This window comes from Plectropomus leopardus, chromosome 14 (assembly GCF_026936395.1).
Source record: "Plectropomus leopardus strain MGB_pleo_1.0 chromosome 14, ASM2693639v1, whole genome shotgun sequence".
In the NCBI taxonomy this organism is placed as follows: Eukaryota; Metazoa; Chordata; class Actinopteri; order Perciformes; family Serranidae; genus Plectropomus; species Plectropomus leopardus.
In genome coordinates, this window is record NC_142189.1 from 26,293,464 (window position 1) to 26,306,853 (window position 13,390).

General features: G+C 43.2%; 1 protein-coding gene across 4 annotated transcripts in view; it reads right to left on the reverse strand.

Annotated features, from left to right (window-relative positions):
• Positions 1–13,123, reverse strand: part of daam2 (dishevelled associated activator of morphogenesis 2) — a 118,597-nt gene extending 105,474 nt beyond the window's left edge. For 2 of the 4 annotated variants that reach the window (XM_088087279.1, XM_088087276.1), the window contains exon 1: positions 12,946–13,123. The gene's annotated coding sequence lies outside the window, so the exon portion shown is untranslated. The remainder of the gene's footprint in view (positions 1–12,945) is intronic. The other 2 variants (XM_042500163.2, XM_042500160.2) reach the window with 1 other exon arrangement.
• Between the last annotated feature and the right edge of the window lie 267 nt (positions 13,124–13,390).

The following is a 13,390-nucleotide window of genomic DNA, read 5'->3' on the forward strand; positions in this document are numbered from 1 at the left end:
CATATTCCTTTCATATTAAAGCTGATATCTGTATCACTGTAAAAGCTACAATCACTCTGGAGGGGAATCGTGCATGTGAGGGTTTTAGTGTGCCAGCACGGCGGGATAATGGGCGTGTGTATGCCTTGATAGAGCAGCATTAAACGTCTGCACCAAGGGTCCAGCCTGTCTGCCTAATACCTCTAATCCACCCCCTACCGCTGCGTCAATCCCAGCCGATGTGGTCAAGGGCATGGTTACGGTCCGGTAGCATCACTGCCACGGCGATGACCCCCCTCATCTCACCTCTTTTTCTCTCTCTGATGATCATAATGTCTTTCGGTCTCCTCACACTACATGGCGCAGCTTATACCCGCAGCTGCTGCACAATGTTAAGGTAGGGGGTAAAGGAGGGGAGGGGGGTGTGGATTTGGATGATGCAGAGAGGAGACTGGACTTTCAAAAAGCCATTTTCTAGATGGATCACTGCCTGAAGAAATATTGCAGGCTCTGACGCTGCATGAAAATGGGCAGTTTGGCCAAGCTGTTCAGATAGACATGGAGGCAGAGAGAAAATATATCAGCCTCCAGTAGCTTTGATGCAGGCCAATTCCTGCGCGGATGAAACAGTCAGATGGTTTGGCATGCACAGCAATGGCTTATGGGTTATCTCTCCATCACTCCATTGCTGACAGGATGAGCCTTTCAACACACATGCATATTTCTGCAGAGCTTTTAGCTTTCTATGTGTACAGGGTGCTTGCAGCTTGAGGTAAGTTTGATTTAAGACTTTTTAAGACTTTTTAAAGCCACTCCGAATGAAGTTTAAGACCAATTTTCTAAAAACAACAATTTTGCACAGTGAAAAAATTAAATTATCTACATCAAATATTGAAAGAGCAACCCTTTATGGAAAACAATGAACATATTATATTATAATCAAAGTTGATATTGGGTTTACAAACATAAGTGGGAAACATCTGGCATTTTGGCCAGTTTGCATGGCGATTTTGAGTTTCTCACTCTGCACATAAGATTCTACTGCTTGGATTCCCATCATGACGAGTTTAAGAACAAAAAAATGTGGTGTTTTTTTGAGATTTTACGAAACCAAAACATCAGATCCTACTTCCCATGTCTGATTATTTTTAGTACTTTTGTAAGATTAATTTGGGTCATTTTAATACCAGTTAAGGCCTTAATTTTAGATTACTAAATTTAATGCCTTGTCAGACTTTTTAAGGATATGTGGGAACACTGGTGTATTTCTCTCATATCTGACAAAGCAGATCCTTGAGCTGCACACCAGTGATGGCAAAACTGGTCACAACGGCCGCTGCCAACAGCACATTAGGAGTCAGAAGAGCTACATAACCACAGTAGCGAAGAACTGCATGCACGGGAGTGAACACACTCTAGATGACTAATTAGTCAATGGCAGGGAGTGGAAAGAACTTGCATCATACGCCATCTGGAACAGTCAGTGATGACACTTGAAGTGAAAGGAAGCTGCTTCATTTTTCCGACCCCATGTGATTGTACAAGTGCAAAATAGTTTTTCCTAACACAAACAAATATAAACATCCCCTCATAAACACAATGCACGCAGATTCTGCAACTACCAAAAATAAGTTTGCACTTCACGGTTGCTAGGACATGCCTGGGTCATTTGAGTTCCTCCTGCTGGATCCTGTCGTTTGTTTACTCCCACACTTCCTGAATGCTGATGGCAGATAGTCTTCTGGTTTATACAAGTGGAAGGAGAAGAAAAACAGCACACCGCTCTGAGAGGCTGCTGCACGGTGCAAAGGAGGAAGGGGGGGGGGGTTCAGTATTCCAGTAACCAAGGGAACAGCAACAAGGGGGTCACCTGATGTCCACATGTGATATTTACCACGAGGGAGCAATGGCTTGTATATCAGAGGAGGATGGCAACTGTTTTAACAGGCTTCCTCCCATCTTGTCTCCATCTGCAAAACTTTAAAAATGGAAAGACGCAGAATCTACATGAGAAGCTGTGTTTTGCATCAGTTTTGATCAGGGAGAGAAGACGAGAAGAGGAACTTTTTGAGAATTATGGTACATAGAGAAAACACCAACAGCATGTCAGGAGGGAGAGTTGAAGGAAGCATCATTAAGGTTGGGTGCCAAACTCAGTACTTTCATGTGAATCAACTGAATTACATCAAGTAAAAATTTACATTAAATCCATCAGTACCACATGTAGGTAGCTGATACCCCTTTCCCACCAGTATGGAACTGGTTCTGTTCAAGTGTGCACACCTAATTTTACTATCAGACCATTTCAACTGCAGATAAAGGGGTTCAGGACCAGAGAAGTTGATTCTCAGCTGGAAACAAAAACTGGTAAATGTTTCTTGACCTGAAGTGCAAACCATGACGATGTTAGTGCATCGTTGAAAAGTCAGGATGGTGAAGTGAGAAAAAAAAACAAAAAGTTTGCAGATAATCAATCAGTCAATCATTGTGCATTGAATAAAGCCCTCAGTTGATGATTCCATGCACGGCTGTTGGAAATACAGGCCGGTTTGTTTGATAGCACCAAGACAGCTACAAGAATCTTGAACAGAACCTGTTCACGAACCAGAGCACATCTGACAGAGAGTGTCGCGTTTAGACAAAAGGTGGAAGTGCCCCAAAGCATTCCAAAGCCTGGAGGCCAGCCATGAACTTCAAGGCCAGCAATGGAGCTCCACAAGCTGCAGTGTTCAACTTCAGAAAGGAGATGGAAGCACCCAGAAGCCAGGGAGTCAGCAACAGAGCTCTGCGGCCACTCTGTCAGCTTCCCAGCCAGCCACAACGATCGCTGCAGACAGTTTTGGCAACTGAGCTATTTTCTTGACTTTAATATTTCATCAATGGCCATGACTCACTACAAGCAAACACACATAAACACAACTGTGATTTAGTCCACTACATCAATCTTGCAGTTTCAAATTTTTGTTATTAAAGATAAAGTGAAGTACAGAGAAAAGTTACCATTGTGTACAAGTGCCGAATTCCAAGTACCAAAAAGGTACCGGTATTGGTTATTATGTGAACAGTATCAACCCTGAGCATTGCAGGTGAAGGTAAGAATAACATGAGAACTGTAAATGACACAAGAGATGGGCTGGTAGTGCTTACAGGTGATGAAGAACACCCACAGATGCTAAATCTGTGGAGAAGGACACAGTTTATCACACAGCACAAATAAACGCCTTGCCTTTCAACAGTCCATTTGAAGTGCACAGCCAGCACAAAACCTGCGCAGGATCAATCTGCCTCTCCGGAGGGATAAAAGCAAAAGGCCCCATTTCAACAAGCCTCTCCATAGACAGACCCCTATTCATGCGGCCTCTGAATGCTTTAGTTGTTGCCAACCACGCGGTTTGTCACTTGGCGAAAAAGGAGTTTTTGAAAAGAACTTGCCGGGAATGAAGGATCCATGGCTCAGGTCCACTGTTCAGATGGTGTTTGTCTGTTTAGTTACTCAACAGTAAAAAAAAAAAAAAAAAACACAGAACAATTTGTTATCGCTACTGGATCCTTAACTGCGTTCGTCCATCCATCTCAGAGCTCAAACACAATGAGATGACAGTTAGCTCGGATGATGCATTAAAGCCTGGGAGAGAGCCTGCACAACACAGTAAAAGTGCCTGTCACAGCTTTCTGTTCTACTTAAAAGCTTTGAACTGCAGCATAAAGTCATTACATGATGGGAAAGAAATGCATGGGAAGATGTAGGAGCCAAATTTAGCAATCCGAAGGTCTTAGCAAGAATTATGACAGTGTTGAGCAGAAAAAATGTTTCACTATTTAGCAATGGTCTTTGGTTTTAAACAAAGTCAGATCACTGAGGAGGTTTTGTCTGATAGTGTAAACCATTTTTTCTTCCTCAAACTATTTATGGCTCCCAAACCCTGCAGATAAGGATAGGTTCAACATATTGTGAGAGATTAAAGAGAAAAAGAAGATGGATGAATGGGATGCATCTACATCTTAAATCTTGTTAAGATGCTCCGGCCTTAGATCACTTCGATAAAAGACATTTGTTGCACCAATAAAGTGAATTACAGATGCTTATATTGAGTTGGGGTTGGGGTGGGAAGGTTGCTTATCTGACAGCCTGTCTTCTCTTCAGTAAAGCATTACAAGCAATTTGTTTGTTGGTCACTATAGAATCAAAGAAAAGCAAATCATAGTGGAATTTAAAGTTCCCCTCCACTCAAAAATGTGTTTTCTTCTGTTTATGTTCCCTATAATGTCTGACCTTGCCTTTCTAATATGTCTGCAATTTTTTGTTGCATTGTCATCAGTATTTTTTTTCCAAAGTCCAAGAACTTCCAGTGACACCACTGTAGTATGTGAGAATTACTCAAAACCTGTATTTCTGGGGAATCCCATGAAGCAGGCATAAGAAAAAAACAGTACTAGTATCCAAATGTGAAAATGGAAGCAAATCAAAATGCCAGTGGCAACTGAATGCAATAAAAGGAAAATTGGAATTCACAACCTAAACACAAAAAGCCACAAACTTAGTTTAATGAGGTAATTCCCTCAGTCAAATGACATATACTGTACATGAACCAGAACATTTAGTCTCATTAACAAAACTCAAACTCAAAGCTGAAAACTTTACCTATCGCAGGTTCAATGTCCAGACCATATTCTGCAAGAGTAGCCAAAGTAAACCCACTACAGCCTGGCCCATTCCCAACACTCTGTGTCACATCAAAATCTATGTCTCGATCTCAGCCCCTCGTCTGAAGTGATTCATTGGTAGGGAGTGCTTTTTGCCAGGCTTCTTTATCAATGTGCTGAAAAGCCTGAGGGATCTCCCCTTCTGGAAAGATAAACTGCATTGTCGAGCCTGACTGAAGGGGACTGGTCGTACAAACAGCTCAGACACGTGATTTGGGACTCAAGAGACAAGGCAGGGGACTTTTGCTACCACTGTTACCACTAGGGGTTGCTGGGAGGAGGAGGGCCTCACAGCAATGGTGGGGCTCAGCCTCTCCAAGCCTGGAGGACCCCAAGGGAAAAGCCAGTCCAGAGAGCGGGGGACTCTCACGGATAGTCGAGAAATTTTCCCACAATCAAACACACAAACAGAGACGCACAGGGCAGCGAAAAGGACCCTTGTCCACTGAGCAGACCGAGGGAGGGAGGGAAAGAGGAGGAAGATCTGTAGTTACAATAACAGAGCCCAAAGAAGTACATGCTATGCCGTATCTCTTGTGAAAAGACCCCTCACAGTGAATGCACTTTATAGGAAAACACAGTTCTGTGAGGGATATTCAGTAGACTCTACAGTCTTGCAGCAATGTTTAACCTGTAAGTAACCTTAAGTAAATTTTAGAAACTCAGAGGACTAGGATGGGCCTCTACCAGATGATTTGGCCAAACCCACACAGTTCATTGGTAAATGACCTCATTAAGGTAATCTGTTTTCAGCACAATCCACCGCTACAAATACCATATGCTAGGCATTAGATGGGGTGTCAGGCCACGGAGGACATCTGGATTGTTAGTGTTGAGGAGTTTAGGCTAATTTAGGGAGGATTTGATCCTGGGAAACAAACAATGCAAGATAAAAACTCAAGGGCAGAAAATCTAGGCCAAATGATTTGTCTTCAGTTTGGCAATGGGGACCATATCTACTCAGTTTGCAGGCTGTGGAAATTCTCAGGTTAAGAGGAACTGGGTGAACTTAGTCGATAGAGCTTTAGCAAAACAGACCCACATGACTCCAAATAGATTTTGAATGTCATTAGTTACCCAACCCGACATGTCAAGATAATTAAATCTAAAGCACGTAATGACAATCTCTTTGTAAACACAATCTACTTCCTAAAGGGCCAGCCAGGCAGTTGGACCAGGTCACAGGTCAAAGGTCACCTTTCACCACAGTTGCCTATGTGTTGAGTCTGTTCTCAACAAAAACATAGATTTCACCTCTGATACAAAGAGCTGCATCTGTTACAATCATTTTGCACAGCTTCTGCTCACAATTCTTTATTGCAGAACAACCAAAAAATCCGATGTCAGGGCCTTCAGTCCTTTGAGGATACACCTGGATGTTACAAAAGCAGTACCCTACTGAGGGAGCTGATAGCTGTGTGTTTTAATTCCACTGCGTTTGCAGTCAAGTCCTCAATCATGTATCCCACCACCTTTGACCCCAGCCAAACTCGTCATTCTTTGTCAGTGTGATTGATGCCCATCTCCTCGAAATCTAAAGGTTACATCTTGAGAAAATGTGGCATGCGAGCCTCCTTTCGAGTGGGTCGGCAAAAGTCTTCAAACTTCCTTTTATAGAAGTAACCCCCAGAGCTGGCTATCATCGCCATTATAAATAAGAAGCTGGAATGCAGAAGGGGAAAAAAATAAACATCCAAGCTGCTCTGATATCTACATCCAGCTGTGCAGTTTAGAGGCCAATCCTTGGAGATGATGTCACGGTGGCATTGTGTTACTGTTAAAATAGCACTCCCATAATTTTGTGTGGACATGAGTTCATTCATGGAAAGACAAGCAAACTCTATTGAATGTAGGACCTTGAACTAAGATCATAAAATTATTACTGAAATGGTTCAACAAAGCAGCAATTGCAATTGATGTCATGTGGAAGTATTAGTGATTGTAATATCAACTGCAATGTGAATACAGGCATCAGTATGAAAGTCTACCCTACGTGGATGAGTGCAGGTGGTCATTAGTGGTTCAAAAACCAGTGGTTAGTTATGTCCACTGGATGGTGTGTACAGACCACAAGGTCAAAACAGAACATTCAAGAAACCGAAAGAAGTTTTGGGTACTTAAATGGGTAAACCTTGAGGTGGCAGGGTAATGTTGGATTCAGGTTTTGAGGAGTAACAAGGAGCAAAGACAGATGGAGGAACGTCTCCAGGTGCAGCTTTTCAAACTAATTTCAGCGGCAAAGTAAAACTGAGATGCAGAGGTGAGGGGAAACCTGCAGCCGAGAGAATATGGGAGACTGACGCACTGGAGGTTTGATAAACGATTCCATATGTGCTCCAGATCCCAAGTGAAAGAGCTGCTTTGTGCTCAGTGAGGTAGCACGCGCACAGGTCTCGAGTGGGACCCCCCCTCCTTTCTTTTCCTTCCATCTACTGACAAAACCTATCTGGCCCTTTCCCGGTAGCTCAGGGTAATATTAGCCAAGCATGGGGGCAGGAGCAAGGGGTTTGGATGCCCGAGTCTCAACCCTCAGCCCGGCAGTGTATTTTGACGGGAGCTAATTGCCTGTGACTACATGGAGACAAGGGACCGAAACAACCATTGCATTGAGTTAGTTGTCTGGGGGTGAAGGAGGGTAGAGGGTAAAGGGGACCATGGATAGGAACAAGGAGGAGGGGTAAGGGGCAGGGAGCTGTCAGAAAGTGAAGACATATTAGGATATTCTCAACCTCCATTACCCCCAGTGCTAAATCATTGCCAGTGATGGGGAAATGATTCCTCAAGACATTAAAGAGGCAATCGTACATGAGCACCTGCTCCCTGTGTGTATAGCCCTGATATGATTGAAGAACCAATCATCCAGCCATCATGCACACTTATTGCAAAATACCACCTTTACTGTGGCCACAACCTCCCCGCCGTAGAATCTGAACAATGCATGGTGAAACCGAGACTTAAATTGCCTATAATTTATACCAGTGGTGGAAACATGCAAGTCTAATCAGGTAGTCAAGGCAGCAAGCTACTGTTTCCAAAAACACTACAGAAGAGCAAGAGCACAAAAGCCTGGCAAACAATGACACATTGTGCAGATCTGTAAGAACAGAACTTGAGGTGTGTATCCTATGATAGAGTATCTGAGGTTTATGAGATTTTAATTAACCACACGGTTATGTAACTCTATTTTACATTTGGAGCATGTGGGTGTGTGTGGTGAGACTGACAGGAAATTAGACTATAGGGACAGATTGAGGAGGAGGAAAAAGGAGAAGGAGGGGTGGCGGAAGAATGCAAAGTGTCTTGCACTATTTTGTTTAATAGATCCCATTGGACAAGAGGTTTCCTCCTTTCACAATGAGGTATGACTCTTGACCTATGGATGTTGGTTTTTCCAAGCAATTACAGTGAATAGATTGGTAGTTTTGTAACTTTACATACACACAACAATAACCAGAATACAATGCAAGGGCGATGCAGGAGCAAAAAGATAAAATAAATCTTGGAGATTTCAGATTATTGAGGTGAGGAGCCAGCAAATGTACATTAAGATCATATCAGCACTGCTTTACAGTTGGATAACCCCAACGCTGATCTGATGCCAAAGGTTTCTGGCAAACACCATGCCGCAGTTCCTCTCCAACTCAGGTTATTCACAGCGGAAAACAGCCTCACTACTGTATGGGAGAAACAGACCAAAGCCTGTTGCAACCACCCATCAGCAAGTCCTGCACACTGAGCCCCTGTGGCATGGACCTGGTCTACAAAAGATGAGATCAGGCTTTTGCTTTAGGGCAAAAGGAAAACCAAAGCATATTTCATAATCTACGAGATATTTCAAACTCAACCAAACATGTCCATATCTGTATTTAATCAAGCATCCCCCAATAAAACAATCTAGTGTCCAAAATGTAAACATTTCTATGATTTTCTAATCAACCAAAGCAATTAGATGTACTAAAATATAACTTATAAATCAGGTTTATGATCTAGGTTCATTCCAATCTCAGAACCCATCAGCTGTTCATGTGACGACAAAGCCTCTGGGGGGGAACGGCCAATATCTTGGGAGTTCGGGTTGGCCAGCAGCTATCCAGGCCAAGACTTCCTTTTCCGTGCACCGCTTATTGTTTATATTTTGATTAGCAACTTGAGACAGGTCCAGGCAACATTTCAGCTAATCTCTATAAACAGATATCTGCATAGAAATGCAGATATGTGAGAAAAAAGCCAATAAAAAGTTACATCGTCAATAGGTTCCAAGATTGCATTTCAGCAGATGCATTCCATCTCTTTTGCTCTCCACAAAAGAGATGGAATGATCTTTTGCTCTTCTGCTTATCTGCAGAAACCAAAGCCTACTCACACATAATTGGTCAGTACTACTTGAACTATAGACGGAAACCAGAATGCTTCAGGTACCAAAATCTTGAACCGTTGTCTACAGATTCTGCATTGCATTGTTTATAGTAGGGGTCAACACACTCAGGGCCAATATTGGTGACTAATTTGCCCTTAGGTGTGACTGTGAGCGTGAAAGGTTGTCTGTCTATGTGTGTCGGCCCTGCGATAGTCTGGCGACCTGTCCAGTGTGTACCCCGCCTTCAGCCCGATGACAGCTGGCACTGGCTCCGAGGACAAACGGTTATGGACAATGAATGAATGAATGAATGAATGAATGAATGAATGAACCTTAGGGTTAAATTTTTAATTCTAATTTTCTGTGAACTTTTTTTAAAAAAGTTGAAGGAAACTTGCTTTGTATGATGTTGAAAACTGAACACTGAGTTTTGATTAAACATTTGCTGAAGGCATTTAAACAAAGTTTTGCGATGGAATTTGTTATATTCCAAATTCTAAATTTCAACATAAATATTTTCGTTTTTTATTTTGAATGCATATCAGTTCCAAATATGAGTTACTGGTCTCATTGAGTACTAATAATCAGTATCGGCCCTGAAAAACCAATATCGGTCGACCCCTAGTTTTAAGCAATTAAGTGCTTTCACAATAACTAAACATTAGTGTGCAGGCATTAGATGTGCAATTTTCTTCAGAGATTTGGCACTGTACGTGCAGGGTTTGTAAGTGTAATTCATCCTGTAAAATATGGTTGCCCCCCTGCTGCACCGACAAATCTGCAAACCAAAATAGTTTCACTTTTTTCCACATTTCCTCATAAATAAAGGTGCTAATAAAGTAGGAGAGTTGGTGTTTGGAAGGGGGGTCATAACCACTTGTGACTAAGGATTGGGAGGGGGAGAAGGGGGGATCACACACAGACACAACGCTGTGTCTGGTATAGGATTATACCCTCACAGCTAATTACTCCCAGACTTCTTCGCTCCGCGCCAGAAACTCTGCACAGATACAGTAAGCCGGCATGCTGCCTGCCGATCCACCGCACAGAGAGAGGAGTGGGCTGGAGCAGAGACTGGTATAAGGCCTTCATACATGCACTGTGGCCTCTCAGTGTGTTAGTGATGAGTTAAGAGTAAAGAAGAAAAAGAGGAGCCAGCTGCTGGCAACTTCTCGGGAGCAAGTTTTATGAGGCCAGACTGGGACAAAGCCATCAACTTGGAATGCTCGTTGATGAACTGTAAGGGTGCAAGTGCTGTACATGAGGGTGTTGGAGCTTTCTAGATGATGTGATGATCAGTATCCACTGCGCACTGATTTATTAAAAGTCAGATTTGGACCACAAACAATGCACATCTAAATCTTGAGTGCCTCTGACAAATTATACAATGAATCAGTGAATTGGCTGCAGATGTGTGTTTTGAGTGAAGGCCGCACAAAAGATGCAGACGATTTCAGCAGCATAGCTCTTCCTGTTGCCAAGCACATGCCTCAGCCTTGCCGCAGCTCCTGCCCCATCCTGCCCGCCACACCAGATTCTCACCTTACGGCCACAACGGGCAAAAGCAATTGCCAACCAAAACATCTGGCCCTGATGGAAGTGAGTCAACCTTTGCCTCAGTGGCTGGTGAGGAACAATGGCCTTGTCTTTCCCCTGTTGGCCTTTCTTGCCCACGGCGGAAGAACTTCCACTGGGCACACACCACAGCCATGTGTGCCCACCCCAATACCTGGTGCCACGCATGCAGCCAAGCTGAGCTTCCAGTCATCCTTCCGCCACAGCAACAAACACAACTAAAAGCTCTATCCTCAGTCAGAGCCAGAGGCAGAACACCTCAGCCCAGTGGCCTTGTTGCTCTTGGATGTCAGACCTATTTTTCTTCCCCTCCCCTCCCTTCTGAAAACACACAGGTAGCTGGACAAGTATTATGCGCAGTAATCAAAACAGTGGACCTAAAAATACCCCCGCCAAATTGCTGCAACAGCTGCTCGAGTCTTGACTTGACAAAGGCTTGACAAAATAGGCAAATGTTTGATATGTATGATTGTGCACGCTTGAAGCTGAACCTGTGAAAAAGCTTAAAGCGTATTAAAAGCTCAGTGGATTGCTGCTCTGCTTAGAGATATACAGCCAGCTATAGTGCAGAGCTTTTTACTAAATCCATCCAGTGCTGATGTCCATTAACAAGAAGTCTGAAGGGTTCAGTGGGCAGCCTATTGATGCCTGTAAAGTATGTGCATGACACATTGTTGAGAATTCCTTCAGCAGCCTTACATGGACAAATCCTGCAAGCCACTTACTCCCAATGGGTTAGCGTGATTAAAATGTGATTTCTATGTCATAATCCACTCCAATCCTTTCACCCATTTGTATTTTTTATTTCTCTGAACTGTGGCCAAAAACAGTCATCGATCACCGCGGCTTGCTCGACGCTCCCGATCAGCACAGTCTTGATCCAGTAGGAGGAATGTAGCAGATGCTAAGTACTCCTTAGGCAAAGCTGTGTGGGTGAGGAGGAGGAGGGGATGATTTTGCGCTTAGCGTGGTGCTGTGCTTGTAAAGCCTCAACAACTGACCACGAGGAGCCAATGCTGCATCACTGCCAGATGTTCAGTTGGATTAAACAGCTCACGATGCCTTCCCATCCTATAAAACTGGTTAAGAGTGTAGACTTTAAGAGGTATGAATGCCCCCGAGTGTGCAAGCATTTCCGCTCATTTTCCTGATTATGAAATGTTTTTATTTGGAACAAAACAACTATGCAGAAAATGTTGCAAGGAACAAGGACCCTCAGCATCGGATTGTCCTGGATTCATTTTGGAAAATTATGAGAGGACACCTGTTTTCTGTTACAGAGAGAAATATTTTGACATGCTGATGTCCGCATGGATGGAAACTTGAAAAGTTGAACATTTACAAGAGGGAATCGCAGCCTACTGCAAAAAGAGTCATCACAATTTATTCTGATACTGAATCTGAAAGTCAGATTTTACTGCAAACAAGACGATATCTCTCAAATAAGTCATATAGTTCAAATTCTTAATTCTGATTTAAGGATTTTAATGTCTGGTGTTCATTTATTAATATTTTGGTGAGAAACAGATAAAAAAAAAAATAAAAAAAGGAAAATGCCAAAAGTGGGAAGAATCTCATTCAGACAGAAAAATCTTTCACTTCATTTGATTAAAAACTTCATAGTAAGACTCAACACTACAGCATGCCTTGTTATGAATAGACATTTTTTGCAGTCTGACTGAGGCAGTGCCTGTGATGACAGAGCAGCTGAGGTGACGCAGCGCCCTCTTTGGATTGTCACGGGAATTAAATGTCCGTGTGGCCCAGTGAACGCACACAGCCGCCTAATATCGAGGTCAAATGCATTGCGCATCACGTGAAGCCTAAGGCAGCCCATCATTACAATACATATCTGTATTAATAAGCGAGGATGAGAATAATGTCATCAAAAGTCAGATCTACGAAAAACACAAATCGATGTGGGAGGACTGTCACGCGCACGTCTGCATATAAATTAACCAACATGCATGCAATGGTGGCCAAGAACGTGACATATTTGACAGGAAGCAGGTGATATTAACCCATTAATCATGTTTCCCTTTAATATCAATACATCCTGAGGACTGACAGGCTTCACATCAGGTGTAGGATCGTAAATGTCATGATGAGCAGGAAAACAGCAAGCACATTTTCATCTTCAAGCATAGGAGCGGTGCTTAAATGTAATTTTGAAAATGCCTCATCATGCCCATCTATCTACACTTCAAAAGTGTCATTTTACAGCCGATGGCCGCATTTGCCTCCACCGTAGCTTGGAGGGAGAACCGGGTTTAGCACCATCACAAGGTACCGCTCGATCACACTGATTTGCATGGAAATTGTAAACTTACCTTCCAGTTTTGGTGCGGAGAAACAGTCGCTGCTCGGTTATAATAATCCCTTGTCGCTGTCAGCACACAAACACGGCCGAATCGAGTGTCGCGCTGGGCTGAATAAATAGAGAGCCGATGCCCCGAGCTGACTGTACGAGGCTGTTCATTCAGCTGAATGATAGTGGAGAGTGAAGGGACCCGACAAGTCGGTCAAAACAGCAGCACCACGCCTCCCCTCTTAAAGCTACCGCACTCTGGCTGTCTGTCTGTCAGCCTGTCTGTCTCTCTGCGTGTGCACGTGTGTGTATGTTAAAGATGAAAGCGAACACCAACACTGAAACACGTCCAGGCTTATGTTATTTCATTAATTACTAATAATCTTCCATGTTCCATGTGTTGCCATCAATAAATAAGCAAGAACACAACTGCATGTTGTTCATGCAGTACAGTAGGTTATATTAGG